The sequence below is a fragment of the Barbus barbus genome (genome assembly GCF_936440315.1).
Source record: "Barbus barbus genome assembly, chromosome: 49".
NCBI lineage: Eukaryota > Metazoa > Chordata > Actinopteri > Cypriniformes > Cyprinidae > Barbus > Barbus barbus.
Genome location: NC_136727.1, coordinates 8096498 through 8121966, shown reverse-complemented (window position 1 = coordinate 8121966; position 25469 = coordinate 8096498). Strand labels below are relative to the sequence as shown.

General features: G+C 39.5%; 1 pseudogene across 1 annotated transcript in view; it reads left to right on the top strand.

Annotated features, from left to right (window-relative positions):
• LOC306867262 (von Willebrand factor D and EGF domain-containing protein-like) overlaps positions 1-25469 on the top strand; it is a 175087-nt pseudogene that overhangs the window by 37240 nt on the left and 112378 nt on the right. The window contains exons 19-22 of the transcript in view: positions 3337-3472; positions 15645-15842; positions 19246-19413; positions 20791-21519. The product of the transcript in view is annotated as a von Willebrand factor D and EGF domain-containing protein-like (transcript). The remainder of the gene's footprint in view (positions 1-3336; positions 3473-15644; positions 15843-19245; positions 19414-20790; positions 21520-25469) is intronic.

The window sequence follows — 25469 nt, the reverse complement described above, 5'->3', positions numbered from 1 at the left end:
CATCTGATACAGCATTCATTCTTCAGATCAGTCTCATATTCACAATAAAACATTAGTTTGAATATACGCTGAGGAAAGCGGTATCTTTGTTGTACTATCCTTTCATCTGTTAATAGTGATTTCTGATTACAGTGCTGCTTAGTGAATTTGTTGGCTGTGTCTTACAAGACAAAATAACTTCATTGTTTACAAACCCATTTCGGTTTCTTTCAATCTAAAAGTCTTTACTGCTGACTCACTCATAAAAACAGTCTCGTCGCCATATAATGGCAGAATAATGTAACTAAAGTCACCATCACAAGCACACACCATTAGATGTTTTTGGCTTCTCATTCTTCTTATATTTTAGACAAAAAAGCTACTCAATTACAGTAATGAGAGTAAATGTAATTCGTTACTTTCCACCTCTGCCCAAAACAAAATATATCTCCTGTTTAACCACTATAGAGACATCAGAGCCAGCGGCAAATTCCAGAAGTGATGTGAAAAAAATGTCAAAACACATTTTCAAATAGATATAATCTTTATTAACAAACCGCATATTTGTCTATAACAACATTCTCACCTAAAAAAACTCTTAAAACTACATTCAATGACACAATTCTTTGATTCTGTCATCACAGGAATATCACACCGCTGGAAAAACTCTCTGCCAATCAGATTTGAGAACCAGAAAGAACTGTTGTATAGCCTACACTTGTTTCTGTATTGATTATTATTTATGAACTTTTATTCATATTTAATATTATGTTTCATATATTTATTTCTTATTAATATATCATAATATCTTATATTTTACACCATTTAGTATATTTGTTAATGTAAATAATTATTATACAAAGTAATGAATTAAATAACTTTTTACCTTCTCTTCACATTACTTATTTTTTTTTAGAAATAAGTAAAACTTTAAAACATTTTATTGTGTGTATATCATTATTTTGATTATTAATTTATTTTATTACATTTTATTATTTATTTAATATGTATATATTAGGATTAACAGGGTTGTGGGGTATATGTTAACATATGTAATTAATTTACCTTCTCTTCACATAAAAAAAAAAAAGCCTTTAAAATGCCTTAATTGGAGTATAGGTGTATGTTAATGCATTATATTGACACTGGTATAAATCCACATGGAACATTTAAGAGTTATGACTAAGGTTTTATTGTTTTTCTCACATTATCACTCCGGTATTTCATCTTTAGATCAATATTTTCTATTTATTTGTTTATGTGTGCATTTTTCTTCTTTTTTTATTGATTACGAATAAAAAATAAGCACAAACTCTTGGCTCAGTTTCATTCTTGATCCAATTACAAAGTCATATTTTGCCAAAACCCATTCCTAGTTATGACCAAGAATATCAGCTCATTTAGTTTCTCCAAGCTTGAAATCAACCAAGTGTATGAAGGTGAAAACAAAAAAGACTCAAAAGCGACAACCGCTCCTCCTTGGGATTTTCAAACAAAAGCTGAACACTTGATGTTTTCACAGTGTCTACTCTGAGATCGGTGGGTGAAATCTTTTCGCTGCTGATGTGCGAATTAGTCTTTCCTGGCTGAATGCAATGCCTGTTGTTGCTTGAAGTTGAAATGCGAAGCTTTCCTGTCAAGACTGAAGCTTTTTACCATAGTGTTTTCTATGTTTAATATCTAAGGATGAACCGGGTCAGAAGAGTTTGTCTATTTCCACTAATGGCAATGCTTGCGTGAGATAAACCGACACTGCTGATTGGATAAAAGTTTGTGTTTTGCTGCGGCTCGTAATGCTTTGGGCCTTTGCAGATGGTTTGGACATTATTAAAGATCTCCTTCAAACACATTCCAAAGAGAAGCCACAAACAACACAAATACAAATAAATAAAAAAAATGGACAAATGCCCAGCAGCTACTGAACCCACACAGCGGAAAGAGTATCTATACACTATTATGCTGCTGGGAGTAGTAAATTGGCCAAAACACAGTGATGAATCAGCGCAGAGATGTTTTATCTTTGCTGAAAGCAGTGTTTGTTGTGGCCACTTGATGTTTTAGCAGAGGAAAGAAGTGGAGGAATTTATTATCTTTCTCTATAAACAATGCTTCACCACCATTTTAGAGTTTTCCTATTATTTGAATTTCAAATGTGCTGCCGCCTCAAAGTTCTGTGTCTGAGAAGTGTTTAAACACGTAAAGTTTAAAGTCCAGGGAAGTCGTGGCCTAATGGTTAGAGAGTCGGACTTGTAATCCGAAGGTTGCGGGTTCGAGTCTCGGGCCGGCAGGGATTGTAGGTGGGGGGAGTGAATGTCCAGCGCTCTCTCCACCCTCAATACCACGACTGAGGTGCCCTTGAGCAAGGCATCGAACCCCCAACTGCTCCCCGGGCGCCGCAGCATAAAATGGCTGCCCACTGCTCCGGGTGTGTGTTCACGGTGTGTGTGTGTTCACTGCTGTGTGTGTGCACGTTGGATGGGTTAAATGCAGAGCACGAATTCCGAGTATGGGTCACCATACTTGGCTGAATGTCACTTCACTTAACTTTGAATAACAGTTATTTGATAAAAATGAAATAAAGTTTTTTTTTTTTTTTTCAGAGGTTTGAAGCATAATATTGCCTCTAAATGCTATTGTTTTTCACAGGCAGTGACAATAATAATAATAATAATAATAATAATAATAAACATACCTGCATGCATAATGAATCAATATATTGGCCAACAAGTTACTAGTCCCACTTTCTGACTAGTAAACAATTGATGCATAACTTACCTTTTAAATGCAGTATTGCCTTGTGTATTTGTGCTCCCGCCAATGAAAAATAGTTCCAAAGACTGAGTAGAAACACATCTCTGAGCAACACACAGTAGTGGAATTTTGTTCCTGAGAAAATTATTTTGTTTGAATGAATCATTTGAGTGAGTGATTCAATTATAAGACTGTAGCTTAATTTGTTTCTGAAAGAATCAGTGTTTTGAGCGAATTGTTTGAGTGAATGATTCAATTTCTTATAATACTGTTGCTTGATTTGTTTCTGAAAGAATCAGTGTTTTTAGGAAATTGTTTGAGTGACTGATCCATTGATTACCTCATTAAAGGTGCAGTCACGTTTACAGTTTTTGCATATGAAATCCATTCATTTCTATAGAAATCCCTGTAAACTCATAAGACAGTCACTTGATTCGAACTTCTAAGACAGTGGCATTATTTGTTTCTGAAAGAATTAGTGTTTTGTACAAATAGTTTGCGTGAATGATTTATTAATTACTGCATTAAAGTTGCGGTCACATTTCATTTTTTTGCATGTGAAATAAATTCATTCTGTAATAATGCTTATTTGTTTAATGTCCACAGGTGCCACGTGTCAGGACGATGTGAATGAGTGTGAGAGACAGCCATGTTTTCCTGGCGTCAGGTGTGTGAACGGCTTCGGCTCCTTCAGGTCCCATCTGCCCTCGGGGCCTGGAGGGAGATGGGATCTCCTGCAAAGGTATATTGTAGTTTGAAGCAAAAGATTAGACATAATCTTTCTGATTTGCTGGAACTTTACTGAACAAAGTTTATGAGAAACAAAAAAAAATGGCGACAAAGGGCATTAACAAAAACATAGACGGCTCGCAGCAGGCTCACGATCCCAGCATACTCTGCTTCCTCGTCTCCTATGCTGCTGCTCATGGGAAATGTAGTTCGTTTGAATATATTGTGAAGGTTAACAACAATCAAATCATTAAAGCTATCAAATTCTTATATTTATTGTTAAATGATAATTAATTGCAACTAATAAATTGCAACATCCTCCCCCCCCCCGATGAACCATAGTTCATCACTCTACTCTTTACTACTTATTAATTTCCAAAGGATACAGTAACTGTACTGGTCTTCTTAACACCGTTCCAAGGGAAGTGCGCACAGAACATGCACGTATTAATCCATCTCTCCCCAGGAAAACATCTTCAATCCTTCCTGTCTTCCACGTCTGTCGTGGCATCTTGTCCTCTCCTATGAGGACGACTTCTCCCACTTTCATTGCCTCTGCGGTGGTGTTTGCACATTGGTGAGCAGACCTTAAATTCATCAAGTAGTCCTTGCGCCAACGAGTCCAAATTTCATTCAACAGCCTCTGACTGTATTTCCATCTTTTTGTCAAGGTCTCTCGACTCTGAGCAGCTGGAATGTTAGATGCAATGGGTTTTGGTGGCAAAGATGTAAGTCGGTTGCCGACCAGAAAATGAGCAGGAGTCAATGGCTGTGGTTCATTCAGCTCATTGTGAACATAAGTGAGAGGTCTTGAATTTAGCACAGCCTCTACTTCAGTTAAGATGGTGGTTAACTCTTCGAAATTTAATGAGGCTTTCCCTAAGATTCTCTTAAGGCACGACTTTGTTGACCTCACAAGACGTTCCCAGAAACCGCCCCACCAGGCTGCTCGCTCAACTATGTACTTCCAGGTTATTCCCCGTTCAGCGAAGAAAATTTGGAGATCAGGCTCTTTGATTGACTTCCAAAGCTCCTTCAGATCCTGATCTGCTCGTTTGAAGGTCTTTGCATTATCTGAATATATGACCTTGCAAAGTCCCCTCCTTGCAATGAACCTCTTTAATGCTAAAAGGAAGTTCTCTGTACTTTGATTTGAGACTAGTTCCAAATGTATGGCCCTAGTGACCGCACAAGTGAAGAGTGCTATGTAGGCTTTACTGGTACCATTACTGGTCTTCACCATGAGCGGCCCAGCAAAATCTACACCAGTGGTTTCAAATGGGGGAGATTCAATGACTCTGTCTCTCGGTAAGGGTGCGGTAGCCTGTTGTGCTGGTTTAGCCTTAAACCTCTTGCAGATGGGACACCTTCCGACTACCTGCTTGACGAGCTGTCTACCCTTCAAGATCCAGAATCTGTCTCTGACCTGCATGAGTGTATCTCGTGTACCTGAATGCAAACACTTCTCATGACACTTTTGAATCAAAAGTTCACAATACCTGTGTTTAGCAGGTAGTATCCATGGGTGCTGCTCTCTAAAGTTGAGATCAGACAGCTGCAGCCTTCCTCCCACACTGATCAGACCCTTCTCATCAAGGAATGGTTTGAGTTCTTTGATCTTTGAGTCTTTATGTACACACTGTCCATCCTTAAGCAAATTCATCTCTCTTTCAAATGTCTCCTCTTGAGTCATTCTAACCCAATACACTTCAGCTGCCATTAACTCTTCTGCAGAAAGCTCTCCATGGTTCTTTACGCTTGAGCGTGTATTGGTGACGAATCTCTGTACCCATGCTGTTATTCTGAGAACAGTACTGAGTTTACTGTATCTGCATAGATCAAGCAACGGCTCTCTTTTTTCTGTGCTGCTAAACTGCACTGCGACTTGGAATTTAGATCTGAGTTCTGCATTTACCTCTTCTTCTGGAAGCTCTACGTCTGCTGAGACTACTGGATTCACTGACTGGAGAAAACCAGGTCCATTCCACCACAACATATTATCAATCAAACTGTTGACAGCTTGTCCTCTTGTTGGCAGGTCTGCTGGATTATGTTTGCCATCGCAGTGTGACCATGATTCTGGTTTAGTGAGGCTTTGAATCTCCATCACTCGATTTGCCACAAAGGGCTTCCATTTCTGTGCCGAACTGCGGATCCAGTTCAAGACTATCATTGAGTCTGTCCACATATAGAGATGGTTTTCTCTAATCTTTAGAGCCTTTAACAGATTATGAGCTAGCCTGGCTCCTATCAAGGCTCCCATTAGTTCCAGTCGAGGAAGTGTCATTTTCTTTAGTGGCGCAACTCTGGACTTTGAGGCTACCAGAGTGGAAATAATTTCTGCAGTCTCACTCTTGCCTTGTAGATATCCGACTGCACCGTAAGCTCTTTCACTTGCATCGCAAAACACATGGAGTCTCGTTCTCTCTTGCTGGTCTGTCAATATGTTGTACCATCTGGGTATGGCCACGAGGTGTAGCTGTGGCAACTCATCACACCACTGCTTCCACTTGTGGGCTATATCTGGGGGTAGTTCTTCATCCCACTTGAGACCTCGCTCCCACATTTCTTGGAACAGACATTTTACACGGATAGTATAGGGTGTTAGGAAACCTATTGGATCAAAGATACGTGATGAGATTTGAAGTACACTCCTCTTAGTACTCTCCTTCCTTTCCAGAACATCCAGCACTTGCCTCAAGTCGAACACAAAATCATCATGGTCATGCCTCCATATTAGTCCCAACACTTTCAATGCAGTGTTGTGTGTCTGTGAATTTGCTGGGCTTTCAATTTGGTCTTTTATCCATCTCGTTCGTAGGTCAGAGGAATTGGTTGTCCATTTCCGTAGCTCCATTCCTGCGGCAGACAAGATGGCCTTTGCTTGTGCTGAGATAAAACAAGCTTCATCCACATTAGGCAAGCTCACAATGAGATCATCCACATACAGTGATTCCTGGAGTAGTGCTACAGTTGCCGGCTGTTCAGACCCATACTGTTTAAGATGAGTTCTAATTGTTGCTGCTAACAGAAAAGGGCTAGATGCAACTCCAAACACAACTCTGTTCATTCTCATGATGCAAGGCTTCCTTTCAGAGTTCTGTGATGAGGGATCATAGGTCCATAAGAACCTCACAACGTCTCTATCCTTTTCTTTCAATCCTATTTGCAGAAAAGCCTTTGCAATATCCGCTGTGAAAGCCACCTTGTGAAGGCGGAATTTAATAAGCACATGAAGTAAATCTGGGTTTAAATTAGGCCCGATAAGTAAACAGTCATTGAGAGAGGGTGAACCCTCTTCGTGTGAAGACGCATCAAACACAATTCTCAGTTTGGTTGTTTCCTTATCGTCTCGGATTACCGGATGGTGTGGCATGTAATACTTCACTGTGCTAGCCTGCTCTGCAGTTGATGTGTCCTTCACCTCTTCACATATGTCTTGCTGCAGATATTCTTGAATCACATCATTGTATCTCTCATAGAGCACATTGTCGGTTCTAAATCTTTTCTTGAGAGCTTCAAATCTTTTCCTTGCAACATTACAGTTGTCTTTAAGTTCTGATGTGTCTCTGCCATGTTTCCACGGCAACTCCACTAGGTAGCGCCCGTCTTTAAAGCTCACTGTCCGTTCAAAGGTCTCTAGCGCTTCGGCTTCTTCTACACTAGGTGTTTTGTCGTGGACGATGCCGAGAGCTTCAATTTCCCAAAACGCATGTAACTGCTTTGAGATCTGATTATCTTCTGCTACACTAATGTGCATACATGTGGTTTCCATTTCGCTTGAGTTTGAAACAATACCTTGAATGGCCCAGCCAAAGGCGCTGTCCAGAGCCACAAGGGAATCAGTTAATCTCTCGATCTTCCCAGACAAAACCTTCCAGTAGAAATCTGCTCCAATGAGCACTAGAAGTTCTGGGTCAGCACCCTCAAGTGGAAAATCTGCGAGCTGCAGGCCTCTCTCTCGCATCAGGTTTTGAATTTGATCATCAGGAACCTTCATGACAGCCGAGGACACTTGTGGGGTCTCAATAGCTTCAATCTCGATTTTCTGTTGTGTGTTCCACACATTTTCCAAGATCATTTTCACAGTGTTACGCTTGGTCGTCACAGAATTGGGAGAGCCAAAGGTGTGGAGGTTCAATGTCTCTTGTCTCAGTACTGGCAGCTGCAAACTTCTCACCAGCCTTTCATGAACAAAACTTTGTTGACTACCTCCGTCTATCAAACACCGTACAATCTTTCTCCCTCCTGGGCCCTCAGTCCATGCTTTCGCTGTCTGCAATAACACTGTGTTTGGTTCTCTTGATTTGATATTTACTGTACTTGATACAGATGAAACCACAGTGTCTGTCGTGCTAGAAGTTTCTGGTTTTTCTTCATATTGTTCACACACAGACTGATGATGGCGACGACTACAGAGTGGACATGTAACCCCCTTAACTCTACAGAATTTTGCTATGTGTCTTGTACCAAGACATACAAAACATCTGCCCAATTTTTTCAATTTCTCTTTGCGTGCGGATACTGAGTAATCGGGACAACACTCTGACTTATGGGTTGTGTTGTCACAAAATACACAGATTGTTGGAACTGTAGGGCAGGCTGTGTGCAGCGCAGCAGCTGATGGAGTACTCAGTCTCTTTGGCCGTGACTCACTACCTGGTGCTATCTTGTTGGATGGTTTATGAACGGCATCCGTTTGTACGCAGTTCGGTCTTGTGAGTTGCTGTGCTCTTTCTCTGCTCTGAACTTCAAGTTTCAAAAAAGCCATGAACTCAGGTACACTCCATACATCATTCGTGCCAGCCTTTCGTGTATAACCGAGTGCAATGTCATTTGGGATCAGCTGCATCAGAATTGGGCAAAGAAGACTGCCATAAGAATCACAGTGAATGCCAGCAGACTCTAAACTGCGAATCTGTATCTCACATTCATCATACAGCTGTCTTAATCCTGTGATGTCATATGATTTTTTCACAGGAGTTAGGTTCAGCAATTTGGACATGTGTGCATTCACTACAAGATCCTTCCTTCCAAATCTGTCGTTAAGCAATGCAATTGCAGCATCATAGTTACTATCACTCAATGTAAGTCCTGCCACCGCCTTAGCTGCGGTTCCAGTTAAGTAGGATTTCAGGTAGGTGAACTTTTCTCTCTTACACAGTGCATCATTTAAGTGAATGGCAGTCTCATATTGGTTCCAGAATTCTTGCCAAGCACTTATTTCGCCACCAAATTTGTCAATTATCAGCTTTGGCAGTTTAACTGACTGTCTACCTTGCAATCTGCCAGCACTGGCACTTACGTCACTTTGACGAGCAGTTGAATCTCTGCTGCACTGAATCAGCCGGGTGGCACGTCTTTTCCACAGCACAATACGGTCCTGATATTCCTGCGCGCCTCCAACCTCGTCCTCGAGTTCGTCTATCGGCGTTTCATCCTCTATCCCCTTGTCCAGTTCTGATAAGCTTTCCTCTGTCGTACTCAGCAATGACAACAGTTCACGTAATTTCTCACAATCCGTGTCATCCTTGTTGATCTCCTCTTCTATACGAGTCAAAATCTTTGTAGTGGAAGTTCTAATTGTTCCGCGCTTCCGTCTCATCCGCTCGTAGCGTTCAGTCATTTTTACTCACTCACTCGCGTCGCCGCGAGCTAACTCCAAACTTCCTTTTAAAGTTCGGTAATAAAGTCCAAACTCCCGGGTTTCGGCACCATATTGTAGTTTGAAGCAAAAGATGAGACGTAATCTTTCTGATTTGCTGGAACTTTACTGAACAAAGTTTATGAGAAACAAAAAAAAATGGCGACAAAAGGCATTAACAAAAACATAGACGGCTCGCAGCAGGCTCACGATCCCAGCATACTCTGCTTCCTCGTCTCCTACGCTGCTGCTCATGGGAAATGTAGTTCGTTTGAATATATTGTGAAGGTTAACAACAATCAAATCATTAAAGCTATCAAATTCTTATATTTATTGTTAAATGATAATTAATTGCAACTAATAAATTGCAACAAGGTAAGAAAACAAAGATTCCTCCCAAAGCACATCTACTTCTGAAAAAGAGGCTTTTGCTGAGAAGTTAAACAGTCCCAAACAAAATACGACCCGTTTTGTTGTACACACGGTATAGGGGAAAACTGTTTTCTTTTCTTGTTTCACGTTCACCCGCAGATGCCAAAGCATCACAATCCTGCAGTTCTGCCCAGAGTTTACTTTAGGGAATGCTGGGCTTTTCATTTCAAAGCATCAAAGTCTCAGAGTATCCTTGTATAATATGCTCACAGAATTGCCAAACAGGAGTCAAAATAAAATAATGGCTACATTTTACATTTTGAATTGAAAAAACAAAAAGCATTTCTTTTTAACTTCATATTTAAATAAATAAATAAATAATAATAATAGTATTTATGATTTAAGATTTAAAAAATAAATTTATCAAAAAATAATGTGTAATATGTTTTAAATAATTTAAATGATTAAATGCAATTACTAAAACAGCTTTTAAACATTAACCAGACAGATCAACAATACAGATGAATGAATAAACCTGTGATGAGATATGAATTTGAAATGTATTTATTTAAAAACAAATGTTTATGCTGTGTATTCATTCACATGATGTAAGGGGGAAAGTCTAAAAAAACCAATTGTTTGACAAAATTATATAATAAAGACTTTTTATAATAAAAAGTGTTTTTATATAAAGTCTTTTTAAAATTATATAATAAAGTCTTGGTTTAAAAAAAAAATGGTTAGTTCAGGGTTTTTCAAATTAACACAAATACAACCTCAAAATACAGGGAAACAATCATCAGGCGTGTGCACACTCAAATATATTTAAGGTGTATGTAAAGATAATTTTTATATTTATTATTTATTCATTAACAATATCGTTATCCACAGCATCAGCCAGGAAAAATGAAATTGGGAAGACTTACCACTTTACATTTACATTAAAATAATTAAATGGAATTGTTTTTTGATAATGCATTTTGTTGAATATGACTACAGAATAGTTGATTTCTGAAACATTGTGTGCATCAAATCAGACATCCATTGTCACTGAGCCTATAAACCTAGGTCCTTAAAGCTCAGTGATTAGTTATTTGTGTTTTACGAAACATTGTCTTTTTCTCTGCATTGTTGCTCAAGGGGCTCCTCACAGCTGTTTTCCATCTTCCTGTATGCGCCTTGACAAATGTTCTGCAAATGTCTTTTGACCATAATCTGCAAGCGATAAACCCTCGTTTCAGGGGAGCTCTGTGTTCACAGTTTCCTCCATCAGAGGGACAGAGATTTGATGACTCCTTCATCCAGGCCTGGGCCTCTATTACAAACACAATCTGTCTGATTGCAGGATACAGAAATACAACAGAGCAGCGAGAGCTGGATCTGCCACTGTGCTTTGATTATGACCAGCAGAACCGCGGGAGGGAGAGCAATACAATCCAGATGGCACAAGATAGTTATCCACCTTGTGCACACACAAACTCCATGCCAGATACTGCGCTTGTCCAGAGATAATTGGTAAAACAGCTCCTCGGTAGTTTCCGTGTTGAGAGAGAGAGACAGCGAGGAAGTGAAATTCTCACGTCTCTGTTGTGCGGTTTTACTGACAAGCTGAGGAGACGACAGCCTCAACTCTGAAACTGTTCCTTGAACATTTGAGAGCTAGAGAAATGGTTAGGCAGTTGTTGTATCAGGCCGAGTACGGCACAAGATGTTCACAGCACGCAAGGTGGAAGTCGGCAAAAGAGCCAAAAAGATCTTCAGTCTTAATCTTTTCATTCTTTAGGATTTTCTTCAGCAGAAACCAAAGTGAAAGTTTAACCACAAGTTTGTGAAGAGACAGCCAATGCTGTATTACTCAGAATATATTGTTTTAGAAAACACAAGTCTTATTAGTAAGGTTAATATTTTAATAGGAACATTTTGAAAAAAAACTTTTTTTTCATTGAACAATAATATGAACACATTTTTAAAAAACATGTTTGTTCTGTTATTGAACAAATGTTTGTTCATGTTTGTTCTGTTACTCCCAGGTGGCAGTATTGCGCCTTAACACTGACACCTGTCAAACAAGAAGACGCAGCTCGCGGCCACGCCAACAAACTTATACTGACGCGCTACTCTGAGAAGAACCATGTTCAATCTTATACAGACAGTAAGTTGTCATTATTTTACTAGTCATGAAATGGGAAACGTTACATTAACCTGTTAACAGCGGTTTCCTGTGTTCATATATTTAAATAAAGGGGTGATTCTTTTAAATAAGTACCGCATTTTCTTTACTCGTCTAAATTTTGTATTTGTATTTGCAATCAAGTCATGGCCAATACATGTGCGTAGCACTTGATTTCTTTGTCCAAATCTTTTTTGCACGATTAAAACAAATCTAGAAAAACGGAGCGACCACATTGCTACATTAAGCAATGTGTTATTTTGCTTTTAACATTTCTCTAAAATGTTATTTTGGTCGCAGTGCCCCGCGAAACGGGGGTAGAGTTTAATGAAGCAATGTGGTCGCTCAGTCGTGGCCTAATGGATAGAGAGTCGGATTTGTAACCCGAAGGTTGCGGGTTCGAATCTCAGGTCCGGCAGAGATTGTAGGTGGGGGGAGTGAATGTACAGTGCTCTGGGGTCTGAGGTGAGACCCTTGAGCAAGGCACTGAACCCCCAACTTGGCTGCCCACTGCTCCGGGTGTGTGTTCACGGTGTGAGTGTGTTCACTGCTGTGTGTGTGCACTTGGATGGGTTAAATGCAGAGCACAAATTCTGAGTATGGGTCACCATACTTGGGCACACTTCACTCATCTTTGGTCGTTCTAGACGCACATTAATACTGAATTAGAAAAAGTTAACTGCATGGCTTCATTGGCACCGATGCAAATATAGGTTAAAGAGATTAAAATACGGGTAACTTACACAAGTTAACAGGTTAAAGTATTAGTTTTGATGTTAATATTTATTAATCATACTTTTTGAACTTGTTATTTCATAGGGAGCATCAAAGAAGACAGAGAAAGCCAGAGTACAGGTCAGCTGTGACCTGAAGAAGTGAAAATGCATGTGCCCTGTGTTTATCAGTATGCTTATGTTCATTGGGTAAAAAGAAAAACTAAATAAAGTAAAAAAAATAATTTGGCTGATTCCCCAAGGTTTCTATAGATATCGCGATATATCGATATTGTGAATTCTTTAATAACCGTGGCGTGAAAAATCTAATATCGTGACAGCCCTAGGCAAGGCAAGTTTATTTATATAGCACATTTCATACACCGTGGTAATTCAAAGTGCTTTACATAAAAGGAAGTGAAATAGTCATTAAAAATATCACAATAATAAAAATATAGAATTAAAAAATAGTAAAAATTTATTTAAAATGAATTTAAAACAGTTAAGAGTAGAAAATGATTATCCTTAAACTTAATTGCAGTCAGTTCGGACATAGCACAGTGCTCATTCAACAAATGCACAGCTAAACAGATGAGTTTTGAGTCTGGATTTAAATGTGGCTAATGTTTTAGCACATCTGATCTCTTCTGGAAGCTGGTTCCAACTGCGGGCGTCATAATAGCTAAAAGCAGACTCCCTTTGTTCTGTGTGAACCCTTGGTATTTCTAACTGACTCGATCCTAATGATCTGAGTGGTCTGTTAGGTTTATCCTGTTAACCTTTACCCCCATTTGGGGCCTCGCAGGTGAAAATAACCTACCTAAATTAAAATGGTAACAGTTTGTGACAAAGTGTGCTTACACAAACAAATTAGGTATCTTTGGAAAGAAGAGACTCTGGGCTTTACTATGTATCATCCAGAGTTGATAATGCTCAAAAAGATAAAAAGTTATAGGCACTGACGTGCCTTGAAAAATATTTTTCCAGACTGAATGTTTTTTTTTATTTCATATACAAATACATGAAATAAGTCCTGGAGCAATCCAGAAAAGTAATGGATCGAAAGCCATGTGTCTCATGAGTTCATATTTCAAATTTGAAGAAGATACCATTAAAAATGAGATTCCTGCAATATTTTTTCTGAAACTATTTATAGTCCCCCCAGCCCCCTGTTTGAGGAAAAATAACCACCAAATGGATTGCAGAATTATACAAGCTATTTTAGTCATTATACATGTCCCTGCATAGTTTTTCAATTATAAAATAATAGACAGATTTATTTGAGCACTAAAAAATACAAAAATAATTATTTGAGTAATAAAAAAGGAAAAAAAATAGAAAAAAACTGCTTTGTATGTATACTGAAGTATTCTGATTGCCAGACATGAAGTGATATTGCCAGACATGGTCATAGAGTCAGTAAACACACGCTGATGTGCTTCCATTCAGATGATAATCATACAGATGGGCCATATAATCAATAATAGCTGATCAATGAATCACAATGATAGCTGTCATAGAGTCGCTAATAAACACGCTGATGTCCGTCCATACAGATTATAATCATGCAGACACGGCCACATTCCCCACACAATACACACACACGCATATAAAAAATGTAGAAGAAAAAAAAAAACAGTTTTTTATGGATAAAGCAGATCGCTAAATTACGCCCCGCTCAGATGACAGTTGCGTCATAGCCCGCGTCAGAGCTGGCAGGAGGGAGCGCCAAATTCAAATAATCTATATTCCGCTTTTCTGAGCCTTTTTTTTTCCGTGGACGGTCTCATTATGTTTGTAAAACCGTATGCTGCAACACCGTGTTGTTTTTTTTTACCACCAAGACGCTGTTTTTGAGCTTAATTTATTCCATAACGGACGCGAACAATAACTCTCTGAAGAAATGAAACGTAAACAAAGGAATATTCATCCTTATTACAACGTTATTGTTTCGCTGGACTAAAAGTGCTCGCTGGGATGTTGTTCTGTGGACCCTTACCTCTCTAACTAAACTGGGATTTCAGCAGTGACGCGTTTGTGGCTCGTTATTACAATGATAAAGGTACGTACGGCTTTTTTACTCTGCGTGTTTGGATGTGTACTGCTTACACAAATGTAGCAAATACATTCCTTATAAGCTTTCCATCGAAAAACAGCGATCTGTCGTCGATGTTTGAGGCTTAGACCCTCAGAATGATATATAGTTTGTCAAGATTAACTTTGTCCCGTTTCATTTATTCTATTAGAAACAATGACACATGCAAACAAAGAGCGTTCAGTGCGACGTCGCTCTGGTGAACGTTAACAGGATTCAGTGAGCATATCTGTAATGTATTTAGGTCCTAGGCCATTGAGAGATTTATAAATGAGTAAAAGTACTTTAAAATCAATCCTAAATGTAACTGGAAGCCAGTGTAAGGGCCCGAGGACTGGTGCGATATGCTCAGATTTGCTGGTTCTAGTTAGAATCCTGGCAGCAGCGTTCTGGATGAGCTGCAGCGGTCTAATGGTCTTCTTGGGAAGGCCGGTGAGGAGACCATTACAATAATCCATCCTGCTATTGATAAAGGCATGAACAAGTTTCTCCATGTCTTGACTGGAAACAAAACAACTAATTATTGCAATGTTTTTGAGATGATCGTATGCTGATTTAGTTACTGCTTTGACATGACTACTGAAACTAAGGTCTGTCTCCAGAATCACCCCAAGATATTTGACTTGATTTTTAGTTGTTTGACCCCTAGAGTCAAGGTATGCATTCACCTTGAGAACTTCATCTTTGTTTCCAAATGCAATAACTTCAGTTTTCTCCTTGTTTAACTGAAGAAAGTTCTGGCACATCCAGCTGTTAATTTCATTAATGCATTGGCAGAGGGAGTCAATGGGGCTGTAGTCATTTGGAGATAAGGCAAGGTAAATCTGGGTATCATCAGCATAGCTGTGATAGGCAATTAGTTTTTTTCTAATTATATCATAACCTTAATGCTAAGCAGCAACAAAATAGTTTATCTTTGTTTTTACCCATGAGGGAACAGAACAAATGTTGCAATGTCATTTAGAAGGACCAAAAGTATTTAACTGAGCTAACTCTTCAATTAGTCTTTTATTTTTTTTGATGGGTCCTTCGGAAACATATGGTCATGTGACCAAAACTGTCGACAGTTAGCGAAATTAAGGGTGCGACACATCATACCCCACTCTCTCATCCTTTATTCTGCACTTGAGGCATCAGTAGCAAAAGCTGTCGAGTTGATTTTGAATAATTTATTTCTCTCTTTTTCATCAGTACCAGCAAGATTGGTCACATCTCGTCCCATCACCTCTCACACTGCCACCTCATGCGTGCCACCCGCAGTGCAGCCCATCAGCAAAATGCCCGTCCCCCTTTCTAAAACGACCTCCACTCACCTCCCACCGGAGTCCAACGAAGCTCCAAGCAAGACCTCGGTCAGCAAAACCACCACCAGCACGAGTCAGAGAACTGGCAAGTTGTTGTTTCCATTGTTCTGTCTCTACATGTCCATAGATGGCCAGGAAACAAAACCGTGAGGGTTTCGTTCGGAGCCAAATCGCCCACTGCTGGTGTCATGACATTGCAGAAAACGATACTTTGTCTTTCCCTGACGCAGCTTGATGTCCCTTAAATCCCCCTAGAGTCATTTCCTGCACTAGGTTTTTTGTGTGTGCGATGTTCCCAGGAAATGACTTTCCTCCAGCTGCTAAGCACAAAGCAAGACAAGGCCTGCTGGCGTGCCTTTGTGCTCGCACCTCTTACCCTCTCATCTTGGTATAATGCCTGAAATTAGCGATTCTAATTAGCCATGCCAGGCATTCAGACTTAAGGTTAAGTAAAGGACGTCTCTCACTCTCTATTTGGAAGAGTAATAGTTGAGAGACACATAGTCAAATCTGTTTGGTATTGCATGTATAATCCCATAGGAAACTGAAATGACAAATCCTGTAATATCTCTATACTATTTTCTGTTAAATCTCAGATTTCTCATTCTTTTGCATTTTAGAGGAAAAACTCTGAAAATTAATACTGGCATCTTTTTCTCAGGAGAAAACTAATCTCAATTTGATCCCATCAAATCTGTTGTCTAGGAGAAATAACTGTGATGTTAAAGATTTCCTAAGATAATCTTTTTAGTAGTTGTCTCTAGAGTTTTGGAAACAATCTGATGTCTCAAACTGTGCTTACATTTGCCAAGACACCAGAGTCTCTGATCAATATGTTCTCAATATGAACTCAGTAAATTCTTGTTGACATCTTAAGCTCTAGTGAAATAAATGCAATATTTTCCCCTGATCCCTCACTGGTATCTAGGAGAAAAAAACAAGTTATTAAAGAGAGCTCCTGAGAAAAATAAAACTGTCTTAAGAGTTTGTAAAGAGATCTCAACAATATATCAAATTGCCCTCACATTTGCCAAGATATAGGTTTGCAATCAAAAGTCAAAGAATCCAGTATGAGCTCCGGTATTGCTCACCAAATTCTTGTTGCCATCTTTTTAATTTTAGAGACATGTGTAAGATTACTGAGACTTTTCCCCCCTGAAGGAGAAACAACTGAGTTTTAAAGGGATCTCCTGTGGGGAAAAAAGGCCATAATCTTACACATGTTCTCTGAGCTTTGGAGGAGATCTCAACAATGTCTGAATATCAAGGTAGTCTGAAATCGAAATCTCAAGATCGTAATATCAACTCTAAAATGTCTCATCACATTCTTTAAAAAATAAACAATTTGAGCTATGCAAAACTTATGTTAAACCAGGTGTGTTTCATCTTAATAAGACAAATCTGACCTAAACATGATTTGGAAAACAATTATTTTCAATTAGAATGTTGTTATTTTCCTCACAACCTGCCTGTCAAAGACAAAGACACAAAGAATAGAGCACACAAATCATGAGACCTATGTTTATGGCACTTTGTTGCAAATAGCTCAGGGGCCTAACAATATTTGCTGGGACTGGCACAACAGGCCCCTGGGAGACATCAGGATGGGGAATGTAAATTGGCTTTATGGCCCCATTCCCTCCCCTCATCTTCCCTCTCTTTTTCCTTTCACTCCCTCAGGTTACGTCCTCTGGGAATAAAATGGAAAGGAAGAAAGATGAGACATCAACCAGAGAGACTTGAGAATTTCCCAGGGAATATTTGTACTCTAACCAGCTTTGCAAAGACATCTTTGAAGCCTTTTTTATTTTATTACCACAACATCATCTTTCAATATTTGCCTCAACATTTTGTTTCATTTTCTTTGAAAATTATTTTGGAGAAATAAATGCAGACAAATGCACATCGACAAAAAATATGAGAAACCGTATGTAGGAAGTATCTTATTTTGATCCCCACTGAATTCTAATTTCAATCCTAGAGAAACCACTCATGAGATATTCATGAGATCTCATTTGGGATTGTTCTTTCCTATGGAAAGGTGTTGATTGTCTCATAATTGAATGATTCAGCACAATGGTTCTCTCACTCGATGCGAAGAACATTTTAATTTTACAAACAAAGAGGGTCGCTGTGGATGGGGGACCCCTTGTAATTGTTTTGCTGTCTGTTTTAGAGGTTATTACCAGTGTAGAAACATCCATTAATAGGATCCCAAAACTCCTACATTTGAGTTACTGTGTGCTACAACCCCAAAGGTTAAATTAATTCATGTCGTTCTCAGGTACCCTGGTCGTTCTTTTGTAAATACTAATTGAAAATTAAATTAGACAGTGTTTCCCCGATGGCCATTTGTCCCCAGACTGCACTAGAAGCAATTCAAACAATACGTCTCCTTTTATTTTGTCAAACCCTCATTCACACTTACCTTTCTTGTGTCTGTCATAACTAATGTGGGAAAGGAAACAAAAGGATTGAGATGGAGGACTAGGGGGGATTTGTAAAGTCCACAGAGATTAGCTATCCCACGAATCATCTTTTCTGAAAGGTAGATAAGGCCAGAGTTTGAGGAACAGGGACAAATAGCCCGCTCTGTAAAGCCACTATCATCCTTGGGAGCACCTCATCTCTTGCTAATACAGTCTTGCCGGCTTGCAAATTGCCTGCCATCACACTTATGTAGGAAGATGAGAAGGCAAGCAGAGGGGATGCAAGCTGTCATCCACCTCGGCCGATAAATCCCATCGTTGTCTAAGGTATTTGCGCTGACCTTGCGGAAATGGGACAAAAAGTCCAGGCAATAACCCTTGATATGTGTAATCACAGCGCCGATAAATCTATTTTTAATGGAAGACAGCTGCTAACTTTTTCATCTTTCTCTGCTCCGCTGGCAGAGGGCAGGCTTCTTGTTTTATTTGACATGGCACGTGACGCTCGACAGAACAGGTGCGTGCGTCTGGGTGATTGTGAGCAAGATGAGGGCGTACTTATTCAATAAAATATGATGATGTGACCCCATATACTGCTGCAAAAATAATTTCCTGCGTGCTCCAAAAGCGCTCAGATGGATCCTGTAGCCTTTATGTGGTGGAGTAAAAAGGACACCGGTTCGTTCAGTGGTGTATAAAACAGTGGGGTAATTTTTAGTCACAGGAAATGAGGTAAAAATTTCAGGGTGTTGCTTCACACCTTCTGACATCAGCACATCTTCCCCAGTGTATGTGCGAGACCTCATTTTCCCTGCATAGCTAATCCTTCACCAGCATGTTGCGGTTGGGTAACTGTTGTAGGCTGCGGAGGCCACGTAGGAGTGTGAAATTGTTGGTAGGAGTTGAAGGTTAAATGATGAGAGGACACAGAACCCAGAGGGTTTCTGACCCTAAATTCACATCAATCTTCTATTAAGATGCTAATGAGTAAATGCTAACGGAACATTACTTGTATATATTAATGGCAAATTTAAAAGGCAGTATTTCTTTACGGTGCAGGTTTTCCCAAAGGACTAAACGTGACATCCAAGTGTGCAAGTAGGCCATGTTTCCCAGGTGTTCAGTGCTTTGACCTCCGGCCGCCCTACACTGGCTACGTCTGTGGACGATGTCCTCCAGGATACCAGGGCAATGGGCGCACCTGCACAAAACAATCAAAGCAAAGCAGTAAGTACTTTTTGAACTTGACAACATTGCAATCAGTCTTTCAAAGCTGTATAGAAATATATAAATGCACGCACAAGCACAAACACCTTTTTATCAACACAAAACTAAACAATACAACTTTTTCAACAAGTTGTTGCATCATCATGAAGACTTAACTTACATTTTTAGCTTTGTTTAAAAATGAGTATGTCGCTGTTTTCCTCTTCAATCCTTTCTTAATCCTCATTGTTTCATCTCCTGAAAGCGCAGAGCTCCAGTAATTAGAGAAAACATAACGAACAGGAAACAAGCCTGCCGTAATCCTCAAAACGCGACAGATGCTTTGATACGGTTGATAAGTGAGACCTGGAAATGTCTAATGCTTAGTCATGCACAGGCTGCGGCTCGGTGGTTGCTGACCCACAATGTGTTTTTGGCTGACGAGTTTGGGGAACGAAAAAAGACTGAAAGGAATTAGGGAAAGAATGTGTAAACTCATTTAGATATGGGGATGAGGATGGGTGAAGACAGTGAAGAAGAGTGAACAGAAAACCGGGTTTTCAGCAGAGTAGCAGGGTTTTTTTCTTGTTTCTTTTTTTTTTGTCTTTGAATATCCTTTTATATTTTAAAAAAGCAAAACTACCAGACTGCATATTATCCCTTCTTATCCCCATACAGTATGTTACATTTCACTCAATGGAAATGTTGTTAGACTTCTTAATCTGTTCCTTTGCTTGAAAAATCCCTCGAATACATTTTCCTTGGTTGCAGTATCGCAGCACGGGATAATGACTATTAATGCATTTTTCCCTGTGAATGGGCCACTGCTGGAATCATTCCTAATAGTGCTGTTATCAGGAGGGAATCCATGAGCAGCCACAGTGGGAACTAGAAAAGAAACAGCTTCATTTTGCAAGCTAATTCCCTTATTGTCGCCACATGCATCCCAGATTCTTACATACTCAGAAATAACTGTTTGTTTCTGTTGGGATTGCATTTTGTTGTATTGTGTCTTTGTTCCTCACATGTGGATGGGGGACAAAATAAATCTAGTCAAGCAGCCACAGCGACTATCTGTTGTTTATGAGTAAATATACCAGCACCACGATGATGTTTTAAACTAGTACTGAGCACCATTGCATCATAACTGCACTTTTGGTGGTCTCATTGTGTACAATCTTCCAAAGGTCTGTTCAAGATATCCAGAGGATGTTGATGAATCATAACTGCAAAATACACTATCAATCAATCTCTTCTTTTCGTTTTGGTGTCCTTAATGTAATGAGCTTTGTTGTGGCCGACAAGTAAACTTTTTAAAGTTGGATTAAAAGTATTTACTGTTCATAAGCTTGACATGCTGCTTTTCATCTTGCATAATAAGCTTGTCCTCTCATCTAGCACCCCGCTACTCACCACAACTGACCCAAGCCAAGAACAACCTACCCCATGTCTCCCACGGCTTTCCCCATCTGCACATCCCCGTACCTCCATTCAGAAAACCTCAGAGACGCCTATCCTCACCAGCGAGGGTCCCACACAATCAGGCCACCACTCGCATCCCCCTCCCACCAACCTTTCCACCACAATCAACTTAACATTATTCCGAGTCAAGAGGAGCGAGTTGCTTCATTTAATTTGCAGGCGTCACGCCTGGAAAAGTCACATTACCTCACACTTCGAGGAATGTTGAGACACTGAGGAAGTCTCCACAGCAATCCAGTCTGGTCACAATTATCCGACCTTGACCTTGGACACCTCCAGACTCCCAGAAACCCCTAACAGCAGCCCTAACCTCCCTTTCTTTCTCCTTTCCGGAGTCTGAGTTCTCTGCAGATGGAGGCCTTGGAGCTGGAATCCAAGACCCCTATGAGACGCAACCACTGCCTCAGGAGAGTTTCACCTACCTTGGTGAGCAAAGCCAAACCAAAATCCTGGACAACCAACCAACTCTTCAGAATGGTAGACCTCAAAGCAAGAGCAAAAATGTGGTTCTCTTAGAGGAGAGAAGTTTCACCTGTGCAGATGTCCCTTGCTTCCCAGGAGTCCACTGTGAGCTTGCAGGGGACGGGCAACCTAGATGTGGACAGTGTCCTTTGGGGTACACTGGAGATGGGCGAATGTGCAGAGGTAATTTTTGATGTACAAGATGACTTTTCTTTATTTATTGATGAGTCCTGCAAGTCCAACATTAGACACTTACTTATCCATGACATAAATATCTGAGCAAAAATGGCCTAATTACACTGCAAAATGTGCAACTATTACAGTGTTTCCCACACATAGACGAATGCGCCACAGATTAAATTCCGACCGCCACAGATTCAACACTGACCAAAAAAATAAATCAATACCGACCGTCACATATTGCGTTTCGTTATTCTTTTGTACGCTATTTAAAACACGCAGCGAATTCGTTCAACTGCATTTCCTTTCCCTGCTCTCTCTTCATCTCTCTGTCACTCACGCGTCTCTCCCTCACACACACACACACACGCACACAGCCCCTCCCCTCCGTGCACACCACATCTGTCTAGTGATGGGAAGTTCGGATCATTTTACCGACTCGGACCTTTGAGTCTCGTTCAGCAAAATGAACGAATCTTTTTTCGAGTCATTTCGTTCATTTCGTTCATTTTAGCAAAATATAATTCAAATGTTATGTGTTACTTTCCAAACACATCTACTACTTATGCAAACGTTTATCACACTACAAACAATACAAAACTATGCTATAAGAAACAGAAAATATTACTTAATTGTTTACCTGGGTCTTTAGTCTATGATTAGCGCACCACCTCTTATCTGACAAGTGTTCGGATTTGAGTCGTTCGTTCATCACGTGACAGCCCCATACGCTTAACCAATGCAGCGTGAGCCGGAAAGAGAATTGATTAGTTCTTGTATATCGAGTCTCGGGTTTGAGTCGTTCGTTCATCACGTGACAGCCCCATACGCTTAACCAATGCAGCGTGAGCCGGAAAGAGAATTGATTAGTTCTTGTATATGGAGTCTCGGGTTTGAGTCGTTCGTTCATCACGTGACAGCCCCATACGCTTAACCAATGCAGCCTGAGCCGGAAAGAGAATTGATTAGTTCTTGTATATCGAGTCTCGGGTTTGAGTCGTTCGTTCATCACGTGACAGCCCCATACGCTTAACCAATGCAGCCTGAGCCGGAAAGAGAATTGATTAGTTCTTCTATATCGAGTCTCGGGTTTGAGTCGTTTGTTCTTTTGTCACGTGACCACTTGCCGGATCAGTACATATCAAATAGGCTACCATAAAGTAAAACTGTATTTTTTGTATGTTGGATCATATTTAAGAATTATCATAAAATTATCAAAATATGTGTAATAAGCATTTTCCTAGAAATAAAAATGGTCTGTTCATTTTTTTGAATGCAAACATGCCTTAAAGCATGTTCTAAAATATAGCCACAGTGTTATTTTAAAGCTTATTTATTTTTTATTTATTTAAAAAAGGCCTAGCTTGTTGTGCAGTATTTTGTTTTAGTTTTTTAAGGCTCTGTGGCTTTAGTTTATTTTAATTTTCTTGTATTTTGTATTTAAATAGTTTAAATTCATTTTGGAATAGTCATCTTCTTTGCTATAGCTTTTTCTGGCACAAAAATAAACAATAAAAAACAATTCAGGAGTGTGTACAGAGTGTTAATGTCTAAAGTGTCATATGTTACAAAAGTATAGTAAGTAACACTATAGTCCAATCTAAAGGGTTAACTCAAAAGACATAAATACAACAAGGTATTGTATTTTATGAAGATTAGACTAAAAAAAAAAAAATAAAAACAAAGCATAACAAGTCAAGTCTGCTTTATTGTCAATTCTTTCACATGTACAGTACATACATACAGAGAACTGAAATTGCGTTACTCTCAGACCCTTGGTGCATAAAGTTAACATTTAAGACACTGACAGTAGACGTTCAAATACAGATAAATACAGTTTAAACATATGTACATACAACTATACAGATATACAAATGAGGACGTTTGTAGAAAAATAAAGAAAGAGATAAAGTGGCATAAGGCGCATGGCAGAATAGATAGAGTGCAAACCAGTTAAATAAAACAAAACTAAATGTGCAGGTATATGTGTAGTGCAAGAAGAGGTTAACCAACTCGTTATTATCTTTTTTTACCACATGGTGTTATGGAAAAGAACCATGTGACAGAAATTAAAAGCAATAATTTGAGACCAGAAAAGCATCACCTAACTGTAAGAGTAAATAATAATACTAATAATTCTAATAATAATAATAATGACAATGCACCCGTTTGTAAGGAAGGTTGTAAATTAACTAATTTCTCTGTCCAAAACTGTCACGTCACGTGACAAAAGAACGAACGACTCAAACCCGAGACTCGATATACAAGAACTAATCAATTCTCTTTCCGGCTCACGCTGCATTGGTTAAGCGTATGGGGCTGTCACGTGATGAACGAACGACTCAAACCCGACAATGCGGTGCAATGCGCATGCGCGACTGAACGAATCACTCCCCGAGACGACTCGTTCTTCTCGAGTCAAATTAAAGATTCGTTCAAAATGAACGAATCGTTCAAGAACGACCCATCACTACATCTGTCTGGATCATCTGTGGAGAGAAGACGGCTGGCGAAAGGTTGGTATCTCGTGAACACTTTTAACACACAATCACAGATTAAAAAGTGCTATAAAATATTTTATATTCTGAATACAATAGTTTCAGTGTGTTGATGTTACTGTAAGTCCCGACCCTTAGCAAACGCGATTGCGCCTTCTTTAGAAAGTTAACTAGTCGCAAGTTTGCGGTAAAATGTAGGCTAGCCTAGTTGGGTTGTCGAGGTCAAAACACTATATGTAGCAGCTGTGAATCAAATAAACGTATGATAAATTGTCGCTTCTTTACTGTTACACCGAATGTTGTCCTTTAGGGGATCCAATCGTATCCCCTATCCAATCGTTCTTTTCATCTGCAACCGCCACCCCCCCCCCCCCCCCCCGGACAAACATGAACCCCCCCCCCCCACCCCCCCGGGCTGACCACCACACATTGCCTTCACACCTTTGGGAAACACTGTATTATACCTTTAAGGGTATAACATCTTGTCACTGGGGCAGTACCCTACATCTTTGTATCTCACCCACCCCTAAAATGTGCATATTAGTACCTTCGACCAGTAATATGTACCGTTAAGGTGCTACTAAGAACTTTTTAGAAGGTAAATAAGGTACAAAATTGTCCCTAGTGACAAATGTTGCACTTTTTTTCTAAGAGTATCGACAAGTATGGTCAACCATATGTTGTTTTGAGGGATGGTTTATGTGAGGTAGTTACCATAATATTAGATGCTACTAACTGAATAAATGTGGCTCATTGTATCAAACTGGTAAATTCCTGATTAGGTTTCCAGGCGAAATGGTGCAAAGCCATCTAGTCTGATTTGAACCAATATTTGTATAGTAATTGCCTATTTTATTTGCAATAGGTCAGTGAACAAATTGCGGGCATGTCTTTTGAGGTCTAGGCTACGGAAAAGCATGCAGCATGTGGAATTTAAGACTGACAACTGACAGTAACTGGTGTAAACAATAAGCTTATTCCCCAAGCATGCTCTAGGCATAAGGAATAAATGCATTCCTTGAGCTCCATCCCATGGGTTCGTGAACCTGAGAAAATTAGGAGCAGTGGGTGGAAGAATCACTAGAAATACGTTTGCTATTGTAATCCCATGATATTGCATTACTATGTTCAAATTCACTCAGGACAATGATTATTTATGCATTCATGGATTATGGATCATTTTCAAGGTATGAATATAGCGAGAACATGCACAAAACACTGCACAGGCAGTGGATCCAGTCTTTCATTAACTGGATGAAATTTTATGTGGCAAAAGTTACCCAACTATTCAAATCAGCCCTGTATTTTTCAGAACGCTTGAAGGAAGAACTTAGGGTGAATCTTAAATAGCAAGCATGGTAATAATGATCTAAAAATATAACACTAGCGTCACCTGCACTTTTACAACAACTTGCTTTAATTAAAAGTGAAAGGTACACATTTAAAATAGGTATA